The sequence below is a fragment of the Salarias fasciatus genome, assembly GCF_902148845.1.
Source record: "Salarias fasciatus chromosome 7 unlocalized genomic scaffold, fSalaFa1.1 super_scaffold_4, whole genome shotgun sequence".
Taxonomy (NCBI): domain Eukaryota; kingdom Metazoa; phylum Chordata; class Actinopteri; order Blenniiformes; family Blenniidae; genus Salarias; species Salarias fasciatus.
The window spans coordinates 6,483,109-6,489,328 of record NW_021941229.1 but is presented as its reverse complement, the minus strand read 5'-3'; positions in this window follow the sequence as shown (position 1 = coordinate 6,489,328).

Genomic DNA, 6,220 nt, shown 5'->3' with positions numbered 1-6,220 from the left:
ACAGGGCACCGCACGCAAATTGAAAAATCTCGCACTGTGAACTCGCGTCCCTCGTCAAGACTCATGCAAACTCGTGTGCGGAGCGTTGGGAAGCGGGCAGCATCCCTCCCGGCGCTGCTGTCCCACCCCGACCGCCGACTCTCGACAGATGTCCTTTTGGCGTCTCTGAGCGGGAGAGGATAAAAGGAAAACAAACGGCCACGTTCCTGCCAGGCGGTGGGCTGGGCCGGGAGGGGATGACAGCACGTCACTCTTACATAATTCCGCGGCTTCTCTGGACATTACACTAATGAAAACACAGCTCCTGCCACGACCGCGGTGGCGGCTGCCGCTGCTGCCGCTGCTGCTGCTGCTGCAGCCGCTCAGATAATTGTGGTACTAAGCCCTGACAGATCATTCATGCTCTCCGCCCCCTCCTCCCATAATCCCCCACCCCTCCAGGCTTAGTCTTCTTGCCATTTACACCCGGGCGGACCCTGCCGCTTCACCCTAACACACACCCTTCCACCGGGGCTAACCCCAAATGGAAGATTACTAATGGCAAAAACAACTTTAAGCCGCGCGTCTCTGCACTTCGTGATTGGAGTGCACGGGCTCAGCAAAAACATGCTTCCAGAGAGAAAGATTTCAAAACACCCTGCGCAGCAGGGAAAATGAGTTTTCTGGGGTCATGCACTCATCAGCCAGAATATTATAACCACCCAGAGACGCACCTGTTAGTGGGCGGGAGAGAGGTGAACATTCTGACTTCAGAGTTCAGGTAAAAAGCACCACTGAAAACACAGCTTTTTGAAATCAGCTTCCGAGGTGGCACGTTTTTGAAAAGGCTACAACTTATTTTGTGGGTAAATGAAGGAAAATGGAACTTCTCCGTAGAAATGGTTGAAAATGCACATTTTTGAGAAAGCTGCTCCTCAGCTCCCCCCCCGTCACAACTTCCAAGGCTTGAAGGATGAATCGTTAATATCTTCCTCTTTTGTCAACACACCTTCACGGGTCTAGTCCATGATGTTCAAGAAATCACTGATGAAGCCATCATTTGGAGCTTCTTTTTTTTTTTTCTTTTAAATCGCAGTACATTTCTAAGCAGAGTAGTCACATGGAGAACAGTTTGTTCAGAATGATCCATGAAAAGAAAACTAATTAGAACTGGGCATTCATTTTTCAAACCTTTGAAATTGAGGCTCCTTTGTTCTCTGCTGGGGAACTGTGCGGCGCTATCACGCCTCGATCCAAAGCGCTCCCTGCAGAAGGCTTCTTCAAAGCAGCATATGGTTACATTTGAGCCTGGCAACTTATTCAAAAGGCCTTTAGATATGTTTAACTCATTATTCCACCGTGGGGAAGATTTTTCACAAGAGGTCGAGGACCACCGGCCGCTCGAGGAAACCTGAGAGAACAAAGTTTGACTCCAAATTAGGTTTAAAATGGTATTACTCAAACTAGTTTTTATTTTTTTAATGTAGAGTGTAAATTAATGTCAACAAGTCAACATTTATTTTACCCACTTTCTTGCTTTCTGAAGCATACACACTCATAAATCATTGCAAACATGAATTGTACCACTTTAAAACAGACTTAAAAAAAACACCCAAAATGTCTAGATAAACCTATGAGCAGTAAACAGAGCGTCACCCTCCAGCATGACAACAGGTTTTCACCCCCTTTTTATGTGTTCTGGATCAAACGGCCGCCACCGATTCATCTGGGAGGCTATCAGCAGTTGCCATGGATATCATTCATCTGAAACACAGGCTCCATCACAGACCAGCCCCACATCTGTACTGTTTACACTATGTTACACACACACACACACAACCACCACGTGAGTTCAATAGTCAGAAAGAACTTCTAAGATAACTCAGGTCATCTTGACAATGACCCTGCAGGACCATCTTCCACATAACTAATGATGGTATGAAGCAGTTGTGTCAAACACATTGAAATTCAGGGCTCACATTCATTTTAAATAGGCCAGACTGATAAAACAGTAGAATAGTAACCTAGAAAAAAGATTTTCTTTGTCGTGGCACAGAGTATGTGTGATGAAAATGTCTGCATTTTCACAAAACCAAACAATTACTGCCAGAAATGACTACAATCTTAACATGAAGTCAGTTTTAGTGACGGAAAATACAGTGAAAAGTCCCCAAAACAGCCCTGGTTTAAAGGTTTCAGGAACCTAATGTAATATTTTGAGCCTGGATACAGTCTGGAGGATGATACCAAGAAGACGTTAGACTTTCTCCATATTCAGCCTGCATGCAGACGGTCGCAGATGCAACATGTCCTAAACTTCGTGTCTCGATCGCCACGCCGCTGCTACAGGTTGATGAGTTCTCACAGGAAGGCTTTGTTTGAATTTTAGCTGCAGAGTTTTGGTAAGATGTGCAGCTTCACCACAGAGCCTTTCTAACGCCTCTCCGTTTCTATTCCAGATGCATTTATTTATTTATTTATTTATTTTTGCAACAGTGCAGCAGAAATTCCTGTAACGCGCTCCCAGCTGAGACCGAGTGCATTCCTGAACTCTGAGCTCTCGTGCTGACCCCCCCAGTGCGCACGCCACGCTGCCGCGCAGATTAAATGTCTGTATCTTGTCATCCCGAGTCACCAGATGACAGCGGGCTGCCATGTCCTGAGAGGCTCGAAATAAATAAATAATCTTGGCGGGCTCTTGATGAGTCGCCAGCCAATGCAGACCCTGGATGGGATTTATACCGGGGCAGCAGCTTGGACGTCTGGATTACGGCTCTGGATGGTCGTGCCATGAGAGCTGCTGCAGATTTCACTGAACAGGAGAAATCCCTCGGCTCTGCGAGGGCAGGCGGGAGGAGGGGGACAAAAATACCAGCAGCACAGCGAGGGGGAGACACAAAAATAACAAGTCTCTGTTTGGAGGGAAAAAAAAAAAAGGTAACAAAGCGAAGAGAGACAGAAGCTGTGGTTGTTTTTTTGGTGATTTTTTTTTTTTTCCAAAATTTATCCCGTCAAACAAGCAGAGATTAAAGCTTTGTCTGGGCTAAAAACAAACTGTCAACAAAAAAATAAATAAAAAATAAAAAAATAAGCCCACGCAGCAACGTGACATCCACTGTGAGAGTGATCATAATCCCAACACCTCCACTGTAATCTCGCAGACAGTAATCATCCCACGTACGCTGCAGCCACAATAAAACAACGCCGATCAACACGTGCACGGACATGCACGGCGCTCGCCGACACCTGTGCACACCTGATGCTTGGACGAGGGAGCATGAGGACACAATACGAGACAGTTTTTCTTCTTAATTTCCCCCACAATCCTCGCTAGTTGCTTGGCAACCTGATGAAGAATTGGCAGATTTATTATAATCCTATTAATAATGATACACAACAAGCCTCTGCAGTCACTGTTTGTTACAGGTTTGCACAGAGGGAATGTGTTATGTTCAGGTGTGGACACGCTGATGGTGTCGTCGTACTATGCTAATTAATAGAATGAGCTCTATATTTAAAACAAAGTTCCATCAAACTGCTAGCCGCCATTATTGTTGTTGTCCATCTATTTAGGCACGTGCAGAAGCAACTATTTACTACGGGCACGGTGTATGTGAGGAGAAGCAGCACTTCAGTAAAAGTTGTGTTTTCCTGTTTCCACAGATCCTGAGTCAAAGCGTTTTCTAAAAGTTACATTTCAGTGGCTCTGAGCACAGTTGCTGTGGAAACGGATAACCCCATCGCTACGGAAGTTTCGCATTAAGCAGTTCCGCTTGAACACAACGTTGTGTAAATGGAACCTCGGTCTTGACAAGACCCATTACCGTAAGTTCCTGGAGCTTTGTGGAGGTCTTGAGAGTGCAGTGTTGAGATGAACTGCATTAATGATAAAAAAAAAAAATGTCTTCTTTGAAATGTTTTGGACCATGGGCCTTATGTCTGACACTCTGTCGTGGATTTATTTCTTTGTGAATGTTTTTAAAAACATGCAATCACCGAGTAGCTTTTTGGAAATGATTCTTAAATTAACACTGTTATATTGTGGAAAATGCATCACTTGGCTAGATTATTTCTCTATGTTTGAGGGTTTGGACACTAGTTTAACATGAAACATTTGCACTAAAAATACAGTAAGATGCAGAAACACAGTCACAAAACACTGACCTCCCATCTGGTTTCATCTACAAAAAAAAAAAAAAAAAAAAAGTCATGTTAACATTTCTGGCTTACTCTGCCGATGATGCATTTTCAGACCTAATACAAAAACCCGTTTATCGGTTTAAAGGGCATCAGGGGTCAAGCCGAGGCACAAATACAACAAGACGCCGGTCAGCTCATCTGCAACTGCACGCTGGCGCGAGCGGATAAAGCCCAGAGGAGCTTGGGCTCAGAGCAACCCAAACAGCCTGCTCAGTACCTCACGGCTTCATTAAAAGACCAACACGGCTCTGTGACTGCGGCCGGCGGCATCTGGAGCTCACGCTCAAGCTACTCGCGCTCTTTTTGACCATTATTGTCAAAAATTAAAGAGTGGGTGATGTAAAGCTGCACCAAGCATGCACGTCAGGGCCGTTAGTGTTTCAGGAGGCTTGTTTGATAAATTATGAAAGAGAACGGGGCGCAGCTCACTCTCCCGCTAATTCCTTTTTCATGGCTTGTTCTCACTTTTTAATGTACTCCGAGAAAGCTTTCTTGTTTATTCTCCCTTCTTATTCCATGGGGTGAGCGAGTGTGGCCCCATTGGTTTGGTCTTCTTAATGCCTTTACATAAGCAGTTTGTTTCTCTGCCCCCTTGTCACTTCCCCACGTGTCGGGAGTCGCGCTGCGGCGGTGGCGGCGGCGCCGCGTTGCCACGGCCCCGGGCCATTATGCAATGTCCATATGCAATGCATGTGCGAGGCAGATGGAGGGACACATGCCACTCACAAATCTGCAGCGGTGGTAGAGATAGGCAGAGAGAGAGAGAAAGAGAGAGAGAGAGCGAGTGGGGATCAGTGTGCACATGCCCTCCACAGGTGTAATCTGGATCATCAGCCAGCATTAGGTGACCCGGAGGGGTCAACTAGAAACCCAGAAAACAACAAATCATGAAGAAATAATTTCTCTTGGAAATAAAACTGAACCACATCACATTTCCAGCTTTATCTTCATGTCACGATGCCCAAAATCACTCATCAGCACAACGCCTGTTCACACACAAATGAAAGAAACAGTGCTGTCCTGTAAACGTACCCCGACTGGCTGCAAACAAATTGTGTTAAAACAACATGTTTGCTCACGCTTCAAATGTTGCAAGGTTAAAGTAATTCCCCCTGTTGATCCCTATTACAAATACTAAATTGGTGAAGTACGCCTCAGTTCCTCAAACTACAGAGAAGTTGCTTCAGTCCAGGGAGATACCTCAAATAAGTCGCCAGGCTTAGGAGAGATAATATAATAAATCACGATCCTATTTGCCACGCCTGTCTCTGTAACATCCTACCACTCAGATGCTCCTTTAAAAACTCAGAAACGGTCATAACTAAAGTCCAATTGCTCTATAAATGTCATCTCTCCAGAATCTCAAGACAAAGAAAGATTCTGAAGAAAGGAAAAGAAGTAGAGAAATATGAGGTGGTATATGTAAGGCTGCAACAGCCATGAGTCCCGTTCTAATGCGTTTACATTTCTTTGTGTCAGAGGATTGTTTATACAATACCAGAGCTCATGTTTCCTCGATTAGTGTCCTGTCTTCTGTCTTGGTAAGAAAAATCTAACGCTGACAGTTTATTACATTTTCAAAAACTATTAATTGCAAAATCTCAGAAATAAACAAAATTGAACACACCTTCTTTCATACTTAATTTCAATTTGCAGTAGATGGACAACATGTTGCAATTGGACTTTACAATATTAAATGTGCAATAACGTTGATTATTGCAGTATCAATAAGACATGTTTGTGTCAACAATTTTTTACATTTTGTTTCATACATCTGAAACAAATTATTAATAAATTAATTGAAAAAATATAGATCATGCCTTAATGATGTGACCTTTGCTCTCCTAATCAATAGAACTGTTCATCTTGTCCCCAAAATTTACACCAGCTAAAAACGTTTTTGGTAATGTTCTTCTAGATTCTTCTCCCCTGTTGCCACCAAGCATGAAATAATGAACACTGTACAACAATTAAGATCTTTTACTGAGTAAAAATTGGACTAGTTCCATGAAATAATCACACTTTTCTTCATGTAAAATTC